This window comes from Camelus bactrianus, chromosome 13 (assembly GCF_048773025.1).
Source record: "Camelus bactrianus isolate YW-2024 breed Bactrian camel chromosome 13, ASM4877302v1, whole genome shotgun sequence".
Classification (NCBI taxonomy): Eukaryota; Metazoa; Chordata; class Mammalia; order Artiodactyla; family Camelidae; genus Camelus; species Camelus bactrianus.
Window position 1 is genome coordinate 20537324 of NC_133551.1, and position 17535 is coordinate 20554858.

At 36.0% G+C, this 17535-nt stretch overlaps 1 protein-coding gene across 1 annotated transcript in view; it reads left to right on the forward strand.

Annotated features, from left to right (window-relative positions):
• ADGRL4 (adhesion G protein-coupled receptor L4) overlaps window positions 1–17535 on the forward strand; it is a 110534-nt gene that overhangs the window by 82838 nt on the left and 10161 nt on the right. The gene's annotated exons all lie outside the window — the stretch shown is intronic.

The window sequence follows — 17535 nt, forward strand, 5'->3', positions numbered from 1 at the left end:
TTTGAATTCAAAACTATTACAATTCATTTGCCCCTCTTGGGAGGATATATTTTTGCATTACATGTAGGAAAAGCATCTCTCACGTCTCAGTAGTGTCTCTTCATACTCCAGTCCTGAGAGTGTGCCAACCAGCTAATAATCTGGCATTTCAGATGTTTACGTTATTTAATCTTTTATCGATGATCAGGGATCTTTGAAGATTAGACTGTCATCTTTCTAGTTTTATCATCCTTATGTACCCTGTCATCATGAAAGTGATTTTAAACTAAATTGCGACATCAGAGACCAGAACCCACTATTTCCCATGAGCAGACAAGTTATACATTGATAGCCCTATTTCAGCTGGGAAGAGGGCCTTTTAATTCTTATTGGAAGTAGTTTCAAACCTACAAATTTGGCAGGTGTTATGTGTTCTGTTCTAAATAAAGACATTTTTATATGTCTCCAGAGCATTTCTAAGTGCTGTAAGTTTTCAAAGCCATTCTGAATATAATAGTCTGTCAATGAATCTGGGAGGTCTGACAAGATTCTACAATAGAATGAATTGTCAGTGGAGGAGTTGTGACAATATTTTGGACAACTTTGCCCCATATGTTTTGATCGTAAGCTAGCTATCTTTTTGCTTTTTTTTTTTCTCTTACGTTTCCCCCATGCATTTTTTATGGCTGTGAGGAAGATGCTAAATGGAGAAAGACTTGTAATGCAAAGGAGAGAATTTTTATCAAGGTTTATATTTTTAATGGTGTGGGTGAAATAAAGTGCATTTAGAGGCTATATTCCCTAATCATCACAGAAAATTGTTTATAACTCTCACAAGGAATCTAGTAATAAAAAAAGAAACTCTTGGCAAGGTTTTAGCTAAAACAGTTTCAATGTTAGTTTATTTATAATTCCTAAAACTTCAGCTCCCATGAGAATCCAGACTGAGTGGTGGCCCATTCATATATTTTCATGTGTTGCCCTGATATGAGTATTCTGTGTGATGGCACTGCCTTCACATTCTGATTTTACTGATTCCCTCTCTACAGAGCGGGCCATCTCTGATACTGTTTTGTACAAGTGAAAGATCAGTGGATCAGTGGTTCTTACAGTTTAGATGAAAGTTGTAGGCTAGGAATATCCCGAAAACAAGAAAAACAGGAGCATTTCTCTAAAGTAACAAATGGAAACTGTTCCCTGAAAACATTTTTTTTACTGTTGCTTCTATATGAGGAAAGATAATTTTGAATTATCTTATAGTAAGGTCAATAGATTTCAGATGGGCTTATCTAAAAAATGAGTCCCATGACCTTTCCTAGAAATAAACAATGTCCTAGTCTGGAATTAACGAACCAATATATTTTTCATACCGTTTCAGTATGAGAATCATTCCACTTAACTAGAGGGTCAGGCTACTTAAGAAATGGATAAGGCTCCTTGATTTGACTCTAAAGCTGAATGCTGTTTATCTTTTTCTGTATTTTTAAAAACTGCAGAAATTCTCTGAATAACTATTGAATGGAAGTGAATTCCTTTGCTGTGGTTATCTCTGGTGTTCTGTGCCAATGCTGGCTGTTATTATTATTATTACTACTACTGTTATTATTCAGCTGTATGACACAACTTTAAGTAAAACTTTTCCTGTTGTCCCAGAATAGTATCGAGTTCAAAGGTAAAATAAAAGAAATACTGAGCACCAGACATTTGAAAAAGAGCCACCAACAGTTTGTGCCTGACACTCCCCGTGGGTCTTACAAAGAGACAGTAGGACCAGCAGTAACTCAGTAAGAGGACTAGGGATGGGGGCGCTGAGAGGTTAGTGGCTCAGAGTGAGGAGTCCGTGGCCTTTGAGGGAGTGCATTGTTCTCTATGAAAAGCTTTTCTTTATCCTGCCAGTGAGAAAGAAACGTCAGTGCGCCCCCATTTCCCTGAAGACGAGCTGTGGAGGAGTACTCCAAAGGGTTTGTAGAGAATGGAACCAGAAACAGTAAGAGTGAAAAACTCTCATTCTGATCCCAGACTGAATGCCAGTGTGGCTGTGGGATTATCATGTCTCCTTGATGTACAAGAGCAGAGTGGGAGCAGGTTTTTATGACAGCTTGACATGATCCCTGACTTTGGGTCAAATATGAACATAGAGACTAGACTTGCTTTTGGTTAGAGTTTCCTGCAGGCTGCATTTCCTGACAGCATGCAGGTGAAAGGATTACTATGGAATGTGCCTAGGAATAAAATAATGGGGGGCAAGGGGATACACAAAGGCTTTAGCTATCCTATAAGAACAGAAAAGTGAGAGAAGTGGAAAATAGTTGTGGGGCTGCCCGGAAAGTTGTCAGGTCAAGTGAAGTTATACATAACAAGAGAATGGGTCGAACAGAGGTGATGCTGAACGGTGGCATGGCTAGCCTTCTCTGGAAAATAGAAGGGGCCACGATGGAAGTGAAATACTATAAACACTAAGAAAATCACATATACCACCAAAGTGGAGGCCGTCACATAAGCTAAGATTACCAGCAGTAATAAGAACCAGACTAAACCAAAGTGATGTCCTGAGCTCTCTCCATCCACGAGGTGATCAGACCCTTGTAGCCCCCAGCAGCAGAGAAGCTGAGCTTTGTCAATGGAGGAACATATCCTACAACCACCCTTACAGTCAACTACATAGATTCACTGAATTGAAAATCATCATCCTATGTTTGGGGATATTCTGGGAGGTAAAGGTGCCAAGCCACATCCTTAAGTTCACCATGTTAACTGGGCGGTCTGGGCATGATGGGAGAACAAAGGGTATGTAAGAGTCATCCCCTGCCCACTGTCGTATCAATAAGGAGAAAGCAAGACAAAACAAATGGCAAAGAACATCATATAATAATATAAGTGATGCCAGTGAGCTGTAGGAGAGACCAACATGAGCTCAGAGTCATCGCTGTGATGAGGTCTCATTTGGAGGTGGGGAGAGGGGAAGAAGCAGAGTCGGCTCTACATGCATCGGATTCTTAGTGTGAGTTTGCCCTGTAAGCTTGCCGGGGGCCATTTGAAGAAACACAATGGGCACAGACAAAATAGTCGCCATTGAAAATAAGGCAATACCGGAAATCACAAAATTATCATCATCTGTCTGTTACTCAGAAAATTCAGGAATCATCCTTTCATAGATTCATCACTCACTGGTCGAGATGCCATTAACTATTTATCAAATTTTTAATTCCATTTCTCCTCTCCTTTCATAGTCAAGCCTTTGCTACCTTTTTTAGTCATTGTTACCCCTTACTAAGATTCTAGTATTATTAACAGTAATAGGAGTTATTTAAATTTACAGTTTTATTGAGCAGCTACTAATTTTGAGACACACAGCTAATACTTTAATACTCAATCTCCTTAAAGCAGCCATAGTGTTATGATCTCATTTTATAGTTAATGAAAAATAGAATTTGATTCAAAATATTAAGTGATCGAGCCAAGGCACTGAATCTACAAATAAGTAATGAAGATAGAACTTGAAACTATCTCTGTCTTAATCTAAAGCTCGCCTTTTCGTTTTACCTTGCCTCTTCTGCAACTGCCTTCTAATCTATCTTTCTGCCGCCATTCTGCCCCATTTCATTTTAATCTACCCATAATAAACTGCCCCAAACTCAGCTCACATAATGGGAACTATTAATAAGAAAAATAAGAACATTAATATTAAGCTCTGGTATACTCCTGGCACTAAACACTCTCCATGTGTTAACACACTGAATCTAATCTTTTAATAACTCAAAAATGGCTGTGAGTGTGTGTGTGTGTGTGTGTGATTTATTTTATTTTGAAGTTGGAAAAATCGGGGCATAGAGTGATTACACAGTTTGCCCAACAGCTAGTAAGTACCTGAGCTGGAACCCATGTCCATGAAGTTGAATCCACGGCCAACCTTCTTAATCCCAGTGCTGACAGTTTCCCTTTGTCTATAGTCCAAATGCCATCGGCTGGTTTATAATGTTCTCGGTATCGAGTTGAACCCTATCTATTTTCAGCCTTTTATCACACTGCATGTTCTCCTTTAAGAACTTTATCCTCTGCAGGATACTTGCTGTCCCTTGGATATTTTCTTGGTTCTTTGCACTCAATAGTCCTACCATCTTGTGTGAAATTCTACTACCTGAAATCTTTTCCTTAATTGATGCACAACTTCAGGAAAACCTTTCCTGATTTGTAACTAATCTCTGTCTTCATGCTCCTAAAGAATTTTGATTCAAACCTTTATATCATACTTTTCACGCTTAGTTTTTTTCACATGACGATTTTCTGTGTGTATTACACTACGCATCCTCCACATCCAAACACCCAAACATAGAGCTATGAGTTTCTTGATGCACTGACCATAGCTTGTTTAATAATCAATGCCCGTGTGCTACATGAACTTAGGGGCCACAGCCCAATAATTGCAAAAGGATTCTCCACAGAGCGACATTTACACTGTATTCTCCGAGCTTGAGTGAACCCTAGACTCCAAAACTACACAGCCCTCTTTCTGGTCACTCCAGAACACAGAAGACAGTAAGCCTTTAATAGTTTTTCAGTTGATCCATTAATAGAAACCGTGGTAATAAATGAGGCAGGAAGAAATACCCTGTGATCTTTCTTAAGCTCTATGACTGTCCTGTGTTCTGGATCCCCAACATGGAAAATGAAGGTAATGATGCCAGCGCAACACAACAAAGAATATGGTAAAAACAAAAAGAATTTTTTTTTTTAGAAAGAGCATCTATTCTTTAAAAATTAAAACAGGAAAATACAAAATTATTTGGAGGGCAATCTTGGGCTTTCTCAGTTTTACCTGTTGTATTGAAAATTAAATTAAAACACTAATTTTAAAACCGTAATTGGCACACCAAAAATTTATATGCAAGACAATATATGTTTGGCTAATACAGTGTGTGTATATACATAAACATATATATACATATGAGCGCAGGTCCTAGTTTTTTAAATATTGGTGAAGATACGACAGCATTTGGTTAATTATAGCAAGACGTGATTATATGTGCTTGTTACTTTGTGGAATTTGTTAAAAGTCTCTAGTACACTCTGGTGGAAAAAGTTAACTGAAATGAAACTAAGTGTGAAATAGCTTAAAGAAAAGCACTCGAAATTTAATAGAATAAATAGTATTTATTTTCCAGAATGAAGAAAAATTGTAAGTGAGCCTTCAAATTTAAATAGATAATTAGTGGAGACTTTGTGATGTCTGGCTTTATACGAGTAGTAAGATTGCTTTCACAGCTTTCTCTGAACAAATCTGGACAGACTTGTCCTCCGAAAAGACTTTTTTTATAGAACAACTGGCAATGGCTTTAATTCTGAGTCTTCATATTTCTTCTATAAAGTGAGAACTAGTTCTCAGTAAATGGTATTTGCTTGTTGTTATGAATGGAGCCCTAGGGGGCACGTCTGGCTTGGGGTTATAATAATGCCTTTAAGACAATATGTAAATGAGTACAAACTGAATTAGTTCAGCCCTGGTGGCTTTTTTCTACCCCTAGGTATGTTGTTTCAAAGGAAGATTCCAGCTTTCAACCTACTCTGATAAGTGTTAACTGCTTAGGTATTTGAGCAGCAACATACTCTGCATTGATCAAATGAGACACTTCCTCAGGTGTTGACTCATTAGCATGAAGGCTCTCTTAGAATTCTGAAGTGTGAACCAGTGACCCCACTGATGGCATCTATGAAGCACTACATTTAGAATGTTGAGATTATAACTGTACATGAAAGGGCCTAGCCATGCTTTTGAAAGATTGAGCTGGACAAGAAAGAGATTTCTAAATCTTTGTAAAAGCAAGCTGCTGACTGCAGATAATTTTCATAATTTATTTCTTTCTCCAATATTTTTCATCTTTAGTGCTGAATTCTTTCAACTAAAACTGTGCAAATGATTAGATTCAAGTACACAAATATAAAGAAGAGTTTGTGAAAATAACTTAACTTTTGAATAGAAATTGAAGTTTCCCATAGACATGTGCTGAAGAATGAAATTTGCTTGATTGAGGCAAATACTGATCAAGCTGTGTCCAAACAAGGCATCTTCTTTAAAAAAAAAAAGTGAGAATTTTCATTTGGATTTGAATCACAATTCTTATAATTGAGTGCTTCTATAATGCTACGTTGCTCCCTTCTTTTTCCGTTGCCCAGAATTCCACCCAGTGTTTTGCAGTGGTCTCCTCTAATGGTTCTATGACTACAATCTCTTAACTTCCTTTCACTGGGAAATCCTTATCAAAACCTTCTCAAAAATGAATTTCTCACATAACCCTTACAAGACAGACAATATCTGTCTAAGTATATTTATTACTGTTATTGTTATTACATTTTTAATTTCACAAATTTCCCAAGCTTGAAATACAAATATTACAAGGCTATGTAAAGTAAAACGTGAATGTTTCAAAACATACTCATAGTCTCCATGATTGACTACGCTTTTTCTTCATATTTACTTTGTATCATTCTAGACCTCTGTTTGCCTGAACACACACGCACATACACACATACACATGCAAATATATCTATAAATGTAAGCAAGGAATTTGATTATAAATTCAAATAACCTGGATTATTTACAACCTGCAATATATCACATTGATCCTTCCTTGTTAATTCTGCCCTTTTTCATCATGCCATATTATGAGTATGCTGTAATGTATTTAACCACTTCCTTACTGATGAACATTTGTTTGCAGTATTTTCTTATTACAAATAATACTGCACAGAGAATCTTTGTTTCAGTACAGTTACGCATATCCACTATATAAAACTGTTAGGAAGTGTTTCTTGGAAGTATAATGTACAGCACAGGGAATACAGTCAATAACTAATAACTTTGGATGGTGCCTAATATATAAAAATATCAAATCACTGCATTGTACACCTGAAACTGATGTAATATTGTAAGTCGGCCAACCAGACTTCAATTTTTAAGAGTACAAATGCAAGTAAAGGAAGATTTGCAAATTTACAAATTGCCTTCAAAATATTTACTTCACTTGATACTTCCATCAATAACATATGAAAATGTCCATTTCCTGACATTTTTGCCAACAGTAGACATTTTTATCTACTATGGTGTCTAATGGTTAAATTGAAATCTATGAACCAACAGGAAGAATTATGACAGACCAAGGTCTGCCACAGTGGCACCACTGACACTTGGGACCAAATCCTTGTTGTGCAGCCTGTGCTGCGTGGAAGTTTAGCAGCATCTCTGGCTTCTACTCACCATATGCCAGCAGCACCACCACCATCCTCACCACCTCGGTGTGACAACCAAAAATGTCTCCAGACGCAACCAAATGTGCCGTGGGGGTGATACTCCCAGCTCTCTTGCTTGGGAGCAACAGTATACTGTAGACTCGGAATTAAACATCCTTTATAGGAGTGCTTTTGCAGCTTTCTTTAAATAGCATAAATATTTTTTAAAAATAATTAAAATCATGGTTTGGGCATGTCCTTTAGATGACCCCATTGAAGCTGTATTAGAAACACTGTTTATTGTAAATTTTAAATGTTGTGTATAACAGCATCAACATTTTAACTACGTGCTTTAATTTGTTAGATGCATCTTTTAGTGACCTCTGTGGTTCAGGTCACTTTAATAGTTTAACCTTTTCTTGAGATTATGTATTAAAAAGAATTTCAGGGCCTATAACATTTAGCTGCTTTTTTTTTCATATTATTTTGACCTTCTTGAAACAGGTAGCTGAAATTAAAAAAAAGAAAAGAAAAGAAAAAATGGAGTTAAAAAATACTTATCATAAATAATACGTTTGTAGTTTTCAAGGTATCCCCATACGTGGGAGCTATATTCTTACCGGAAATACCTTCACAGATAATCTCCTTGGGACTCGTACTAGAAAATTTCATAAAAATTGAATAACTTCATAGAAATTAGAGATCAAAAAGTTACTGGAAAAAAAAAAAAAAACCCTTGGGTCTCTCAAGCCCAATTAGAAATAACCAGCCAAGGTGAAGTTTACCACTGGTATTTTCTTATAAATGCAGCTTTACAGTGAAGGATGTTACATAATGATATGGTGAGAGGGAAGCACTAGGGATGTTATTAGAGCAAGATGGTCATTAGAATTATTATTCACTTTACATCCGTTTAGTCTTTTAATCTTTACAAAACCCTTTTAGCATCTTAGTTAATCCTCGCAAAAGCTTCAGTAATACATCAAAATAAAGATAGTAATGGCATTTAGTAAGAGATAATGTTTTACTAAATTTTCACTAGATCTAGTAACTATAATCTTGACTTATCTGTAAATACCTGTGGGGGTTCTGTAATTTATAACTTTCTAAAGACGTGTACTAATTCCTTGAGAAGAACTGGTTACACTAAAGCAAATTGTGTACATTCTTATGTAGCTAACAGACGAAATCTTCAAGCCTCTACTCACTAAGAATACATAAAAATCCTTACATCTGGCCAACAGCACACTACATATTCTGATCATTCTTCTGCTTTGATCATCCTCTGTGTGTAACACAGCATCCTTACCCAAGCTAACCTGCAACAACAGTGAGCCTTTCTCTGAATCAGTCTTTCTAAGCATTTGCTGAGCTCTTGTTTTACACATCTGAAAATATTTACTCTTCCCCATAAGTATTTATCATGTCCCTCTGTCCTCTTCAATGTTCTCTACAAAACATAAAATGCTCGTTCTGAGAGAATGGGCTATCTGTGTGGGACTGTATTGATTTCTGTTTCTCATAAAAAAATGGTGTGTCTAGTTTCAACACTTCCCAAGAAAGGAACATTTAAAATTCCTTCTGATGAAAAAAGCGTGCCTCCTGATGGTATCTGTTCAAAAAGAGAGCCCAAGTTGTTCAGTGTTAGAGCACAGCCTTTATTCATTAGAGATTAATTCACACTCATTCAGAGCCACCATTTTTTCTGCAGTTTAAATAAGTGGAAATGTATCTTAAGGCGTGGAGAGCTTAAGCAGTTTACTCTGGATCACCCAGCTACTGAGTGGTAGAGGCAAGCTCATGCTTTCCGAATTCAAATCCTGTGCTGTTTCAGCACGGCATAGCCTTTCATCTTTCCTTGCACGTGATTGAAGGGAGTAGATCTTTGTTGGGTCCATGAAAAACTTGTTCCCATCTCCCAGATTCCACAAATGGTTTCGGGGGGAGTTGTGAGAGACCCAGCAACCGTATACCTCCTAAAAATTATTCATAAACTTTCAATTCTTTACTTAGTGTATATGTCAAGATAAATTACTTTCCATCTTGTTAGAAATGAGGGAAATCTTGCCTACTATAAAAGTCTCTTCCTCCATTTTGTATTGCTGTATCTGGATATTTGTCAAGCATATCTAACCACTAACCAAAATATCCTTCCTAAAATTCTGACTACATTGGATTATGGAATACAGACAGTCTGGATGCTGATTGTTCCTTTAATTGTTATGCATCAATAAGTAATTTTCAATGTTCTGTATACTATCTAATTACTCAAATTCTTTTTTCATTTTCTCTCATCAAGAAAAAGCTGAGATGGGAAAGAGTATACAGCTCAGTGGTAGAGACCTTGTTCTCAATTAGTGTATCAAGCTAACATGTGTAACAAACAACTCTAAGACAACACATCAGTAAGCTTGAGGTAACATTTTGGAAAAGCAAATCTGAACATCTCTTCACCCCCTCTTTACATCTTTCTTGGCTTTACATTGCTCTTGGGGTCAAGTCTAAAACCTGTATCAAAGCCAATGATAAGGGTGGCCCATCAGTTTATCATCAAAATTAGAATATTTCTGCAAGTGAAAAGTAGGTAATAAAAATACTTCAAATTGGTTTCATGGTACGGATGAATCTATAAAACAGCTCTATTCAGAAATCTATTTTCAAAAGTAATTTTTTTCTACATTTTTTTCTCTTTTTGAAGACCTTTCTCCATTTATAATTACATGACTATTAGTTTAAATGACTGATTAATAACTGATCCATATCTGTCTTATCTTACCCAGGAGACGGTAAACTCTTTGAGAGTAAAACCTTATGGATTTTCTCTCCGTCTGTTATCATTGAGGTTTTCCAGGTAGTAATCATTCAAGTAATACTGTTGGATGAATAAATAAATGATGTACCAAGTACAGCAGTTAGTTAAAAATGTTAATTATTATCCCCAAAGATGTTACCAAGTCCCAGTTCATACTGCTCACCAAATGATAGGACAAAAATCAAGAGATGAGTTGTTGGAACAAGGAATAGTGACTTTATTCAAAAAGCCAACAGACCAAGAAGATGGGGGACTAAAGTCCTAGAGAACCATCTTACCCAAGTCAGAATTTAGTCTCCTTTTATACTAAAAAGAGGAGGGAGTGTGGTTGGTTGTTGCAAACTTCTTGGTGTCAGAATCCTTAATCCTTAGCTCTTGCAGCCGTCCACGTAGGTCAGGTTGTGATGTTCCTGTAAACCTCCAATAAGACAAATGCTATTCTCTGTTCTGCAACTTTGTGTCTTTATATGAATGGAAAAGTGTTACACCCTTATAGGTCAGAGCCTTGAGAATGGGCTCTCCTGTATATTTTCAGCTGGAGATGACATTCTTTTACAAAGGGTACAGAACCAGCATGACTAAGCACCGGGAACAGAGCACAGGGTTAGAGCCAAAGGAACAGATCTACCGTGGAGTCAGATTTGTTCTTCCCTGTTAAAAAGGAAATTTAAAGAAATCATCATCACCATGAAAATGGGATTCTTTTGAGAGGACTTCTCAGAAGGCATAGCAAGTAAAGCATTCCTTATAACGTATCACTTTTACTTTATTTCTTTAAACCTTAGAAATGATTGCTATGTCTATCTACCTAGATCTACCTTCTATAGCATGCTTTCACTAGCAATTTCAACATTGGCATTGAATAAAATGAGGTCCCAGCCAAATATTATTAGAGTTTTTCAAAAGCCATATATGATTGGTGAAAAGTACGTATCACAGGGTCCTTTCTGTGCCCTGGGTTTCTGATATGTACATGAGGCTAATGTTGCCAAACTATATACAGAGTTACCGTTAGGAAAAAAAAATAAGAAAGAAAGAAAGAAAAAAAATTAAAAGGATAAAAACATCTTTTAAAAGTGGGGGACAATCTTAAGTCCCTCTTCTATTTTTACCTTTTAAATTGGCCATAGCTTTAGATACATCTTTGAATTTAATTGTGTAAGCCTTGTATGAGATGCTAAGTAACAGTCAAATGATTTCTATAAGTTTGTATACATTTTTTAATTGTTAATAACCTCTACCTTCATTTTATACAGCAAGTATATACAAGGAACATTTTTCCTTGCTTATAGCTTAACAAAAGAAATTTCCTCACTCAGTTTTCATTGTCACATTAAATCGAACAATTGCTGTAAATACTCTTCACATATAATTTTTCTCCTTCACCTTTGTTCCTTTTCTACTGTCTTTCTATGGCTTATAACCATCTACAGTTAAAACCAGCCATAAAAATACGCTCACGAAGTTCGCTTACACCCACCGAGGTCACTTCCTCCTTCTTGTTTATAAATTTCTAGTTCTCCTCACTTTTTAATTCTGCTTGGAGACTAGTAAATTATTCTTTTAAACACTGGAAAAAATTCAGCTATTAAAATATTCCTAATAGAAACATGTTAAAAATATGAAGTGTGATTTTTTTTAAATATTTTTAAGATGGTTATATATTGCTGTGGGGTTTTACCATAATAAAATAGAGCAATAATTTAACTATTACCTCAGGGGTTGTGGGAAGATATTTTCCTAATGAAGCAGCATTTTGCCCATTTTTGATTACGACTTTGGTTGTGACCTACCTGTGTGCCCAAGTCTGATTAACAAGTATACGTCATAAAATCCATGGGTCTGTGATTTCTGTTAGATGCAAAATGTTGCATGCATCTCAAGGTATCCACTCCTAAAACAAAGGAGTGTAACTTTGTTCTTCTCCTTTTTTTTTTAAACTTGTTCCTAGATGGTCATTACTTTTTGGTAATTATGTCTCTCAGTTTCAATTGGTATATCTGTACACAAATAATAGATTTCTAACAAAATATCATTTTGTCAAAATCTGCAAGACACAAGATGAAATAAAATACAATTTTTAAAATGTTTAATCAAATTCATGGTTGAATGCTCCTTTGCATAAACCATTGAGGATACCTGGGTTTGGGGTGTACCACCCTTCATTCTCTTATTCATTCAACAAATGTCTATGGATCATCTTTTATAAGTCAGACTTTGTGCTATGCCTTGAGAATACATCAGTGAATAAAATAGGAAAAAGTCCTTATCCTTCATGGATCTTGGATTCTAGACCAGAAGTCTGCAATGGCCATAGTCTTTTTTTATAAATAAAGTTTCATTGATTCCAATGACAGTCACATTCATTTGTTTGCATATTGCTTAAGGCCATTTAAGTGTCCATGGTGGGCAGAATTGAGTAATTGTGATAGAGACCATATGGCCCTCAAAATCCAAATTATCTACTTATCTGGCCCTTCACAGAAAAAGTCTGCAGACCCCTGTTCTATATTAGAGTGACATAAGAAAATATAACTATCCTCTCCCATATGCTGTCCCAGACTATCAGACTGGATTCATTAAGGATATGCTTATATATTTAAGGTATCTGGTAATTTTATATATGGATTATCCTTTGAAACCGAGTTACTCCTCCTTTTTCTATTAAATTCTTAAAGATAGCAAGAATTTTTACCTGGAAATTTCAGTTCTACCCTTGAGGAGTTTTTTTTTTAACAATAATAGGAAATTGTTTACATGAGCAATAAATAATTGACATATTATTGAATTACATCTATTTAAGTATTTATTTTTGCTGACATTATTTTAAAGCCCTGAAAGTGGAAAAAATCTTATGTTTTCTGTTGAAGACATATTGCCTAAAATAAAGACTGACAGATATAAGTTCTGATATTTTTAGGTGCTATTTACAGGTCCCATGAGAGTATAACACAAAATGATGCTTGTCCAATTGTTGAAAAAATAAATGTTGGATTTATTTCTAGACACTTCAAATTTTCCAGACAGAACATACTTCCAAATGAATTAATAACTCAGTGATAATGAGGTTTGTTATGAACTTATATATTGAGCACTCTTCTAAGTACTTTACATTAATTATGCATATAATTTAATGCACACAACAGCCCTATGAGATAAGCATGAAAATATCCATAATTTACAGACAAGGAAAATGAAATGCAAAGAATCAAATAAGTGTCAGAGCTGAAATTTGAATCCCTGAAGTGTGGCTCTAAAGTCTACTTATTCTACTTATTTTAAAGATCTATCCATTGCCTTTTTGAAACTGTCAAATCATACGAGGCAATGATCTCCAAACTTTTTTGACTAAAGAGCCCATCAGTTAAAAAATATGTACTTCAACAAATGTATGTTTTCATCTTGAAAATCTGTATACATTTACTAGTTTATTAATATCTTATGCACTTTATGTTATACATCATATATATAGTGTACATTAAAAGCATGCTTGAAAATACAGATTTAAAAGATTAAAGATGAACTAACAATATTTAAATGCATTCAATGTGATTCTCACTAAAATATCATTAGTATTTTCTTTTTAAAAAGTGAAATATTGATTATTATTTTAATACAGCAATCCAAAGTTATAGATCTAACTTCAGTTCAATATTTGGTTTTAATGGTTATCATAGCTAAACTGTCACAAAGATACATTAAAGCTGTACGTTAGGGCCACTACATTGGAGGTACACCACGCTAAGTACTCTGTTCTAAAACTCACTTCTTCAGATCTTCAGTAATGTTTTCAAATTGTACTTTCCATTAGCATTACTGAAAAGAATGTACATTTAAATGTATAAAGGGAATACATTTAAGTTCGTGCCATATTATTTTTCATGCATTATTTCAGTTAACATACTTCATCATGAAAGAACAAAGTTTTTCTCCAATGGCACATGACTTTTTAAAACTCTCACTGATAAGTAGAAAACTTTAAGAAGACTTCTAAACGTGTATTCTTGACTTTAGAGAAATTATGTGTTGAATTGAGTACACATGACTTTACATACAATTGAAAACTGTGGCTCTAAATGTATATACTTCAAATAGTCCTCTTAATATTTTGAATTTTTGAACAACGTGTTATCAAATTTGAATAGATCTTCATGAATTTTAACTTGACTTACTTACACCGTCTTGCAACTTGTCTGGCACGTAACTCACCCTAAGAGTAGGAAGAGTGTCATCTCTGTCATTTTCTCCTTTGTGTGTTCCTTTTCAGCATTGACTTTAACCCACAGCACACTTACAGACATTACATCTTACCTCTTCATTTTATTGGGGTCACTTTATTAGAAGTACCTAATGTGCCTTGGAAATCCACCCAGCAGGCGCACATAGGATACACTGCAGTAGCCGAAAGATAACAAAGGGGTGACCCTCTCTACCTTCAGTAGGAATCACTTGTCCCTCTGAATGGCTTCCATCAGAGGTGTGTTTGTGTGACGTGGGCAAAAATGAGGGCACCGGTGTCCTTGGAAAATATCAGTGAGAATTCCAATATGTTCTTCCTATGCAACCACAGATTTTTTTTGCGTTCCACTTATGGCCACCAACGTGAACCCAATAACCATATTAGAACTCTAAAGGATAGGATAGAAAGCTCTGCTCTTCACCAGCAAAGGAAAAACAAGGAAAAACTATCATTTTCTTAAATCTCTGACCACAGCAAACAGAAAACATGTGTCTGCATTAGGGAATCACTGGCATTGAACACTAAATCCTGTTCAGTGTAAACAAGGCCTTCGCCCACAGGCATCTTGACTAAGTTCAGTGAACTCTAATGCCAGATAGCTCACCACATCATTGCTCATGAGTGTTTCACTCTTCTGCTTCTACCATTTCTAACATAAAGTTACTATTAACCGTTAAAATTTTAAAAGTCTACAGAATTAAATCCCTGAACTGTCAGGTGTCAATTGAATTTCTTTTTACTGATCCTTCGTCTGTGTGGTTTGCCAGCTTTGCAACGCTTTTAGGAGCATAAACGTTAAAATGGGTCTCCTAAGGATGCCTCCTGGCTCTCCATCCTAAATGTATCACTTTGGGCCAGTTATTTAGCTTCCATATGCCTCTGTTGCCATAAATGTGAAATAAATGTAATGATACAGATCTTCCAATGGGGTCACAGCTCGATAAACCCATCCTAAGTTGAAATGCATTTAACACACCTAACCTACCGAACATCATATCTTAGCCTAGCCTGCCTTAAACAGGCTCAGAACACTGATGTTACCTGCAGTTGCGTAAAATCACCTCACACAAAGCCTGTTTCATAATAAAGTGTGGAAGAGCTCATGTAGTTCATTGAAAACTGTGCTGAAAGTGAAAAACAGTGGACATTTGGGTACAGACAGTTGTCACTGTGTTGGATGTTCACCCTCATGACTGTGTAGCTGCCTGTGAGCTGCGGCTGCGACCCTGCCCGGCATCACAAGAGTGATGCGCACGCACACTGCTAGCTCGGGAAAAGATCAAAACTCAGAATTGGAAGTACCATTCCTACTGAATGCATATCACTTTCACATCATCATCATGTTGAAAAATATCGTAAAAGTATCGTAAGTCAGGGATCATCTGTAAACGATAATATTAAGAGGAATAAGAATGCCTCTCCCATAAAGTTCGTGTGAAGGTTAAATAAATGAATAAATAAAGAAGAGCTGGAATCGTGTCTGGCATGTAGAAAACACTCAGTAAATATTAGTTAGTTTTATTTTTGTTATTGACATGAGGCTCGATTTTATAGACGGTGTTGAGTATGTGAAAAACGCTTTTATTCCAGAACAACCGTTCATCCAGTGCCTGGTAGAAGAACACTGTAGTCTTCTAAAGTGTAAACCTCAAAACATTAGTGGAGTATCAGGAATGCTGTTAACATTCCAGAGAAATCTATGAATAACACTCTTCTCTTACGGTATTTAGAACCTACTTAAATATATTCACTATGTTTTCAGATTGTTTCAAATATTTCGATATGTTTCAGATTACTCAGTATTTTTTTCGTGTAAGGATAGACTGCACTCCCATTTCTCTGTGTTCTACTGCCTCCTCAGCCGGGTGTTCGTACCTGCAGCAGAGGATTATCTCTCAGCTCTATCAACATTCCCAAGGATGCTAAATCCTGAGTCTACGGAATGTTAAACACGATAGGCTTGTGACGTTAGGAGAAAAATGCTTCCTAAGGGGGTCACGTAGGTGTCTGAAGAGGGGAAAGCTATTCCACTCCACAGTTCTGACAAAAGGTCCACAAGCATGGTGGTATCATAATTTGTGAGTTTTCCTTAAATTTATACTAATGCAATTTCACATCTAAACTTTGGAAATTTTATTTTTAACTTACTTTTTTAGTAAAAGATTTTTAACAGGTTGCCAGCCCGATCCGTTGCTTCCTGACCCAGCTTCACCATGAAGATAGAGGGCTTTCCGGGGTGGGGGGGGGGGGAGTCTGGCAGGCCTGGGCATGATCTGTATTAGGCTCCAACTTTTATGTATGTTTTCAGCCACTGTATACTTTCAGGATATTTTCTTGGTCTCAGCACATACACATAGGTTTAGGTTCCACAATGATTGCAATATCTGAAAATGTACCCCCTCTTCCTTTGAGATGTCTTTTGAAACAGTTATGTATCAGCCTATGTTGAGAGGGAAATGTCCCTGGGGTTCTCTACTAAGAAGTCAGTGTCCTTAGATTGTAAAAAGAATCAGCTATGAAGTCACAGTTGTCATACAAACCACAAGAAAGTAGTTAATTTGAATTTCAAATAAACAACAAATTATTTCTAAGTATAAATATGTCCCCAATATTGTATGGGACAGACTTACACTAAAAAATAATTTGTCGTTTATTTGAAATTCAACTTTAACTGGCATCTTGTATTTTTATTTACCAAGCTAGCAACGCTATTAGAAGGGCCTATAAAGGCAGGTATTATAACAAAAAAAAATGTGACAGGTACTTGAAAGTACAAACTGCATGTATGACTTGCTGGAAAGGAAGTCATTTACAAGGTATAACTCGTCTTTGTCTTGATCTTTTTATTTTAGAAACAGAAGCAGAATCCACAGATAATGAATGTTTTTATATAATTGGCTACTCACCAAATACCTAGAATGTCAATAATAAATACAAATTAGTGATAAATTAGTATTTATTTTAAACTGGATTTTAAAATTTTATTTAAAAAATAAGAAACACTACAATGACAGGGTGTTTCACAGTGAAATCTATCTAGTCAGCAAGAGGAAGCTAATCCAGAGCGGCTTTCACCCTGGATTAGCTCTCTGATGCAGTTGGAACAAAATACTGCAAACTTTCAACTTTCAACACCACAGATCTATTAGTTTAGTGCAGTAGGTCAGAGGTCTGGGTACTGCGTGCCTCAGCTGGTCCCTCTGCTCAGGGTCTCACTGAAGGCATCAGCCATTCTGGTGGCTGTGGGAGAGAATTTGTTTCCGTGCTTATTCAGATCATT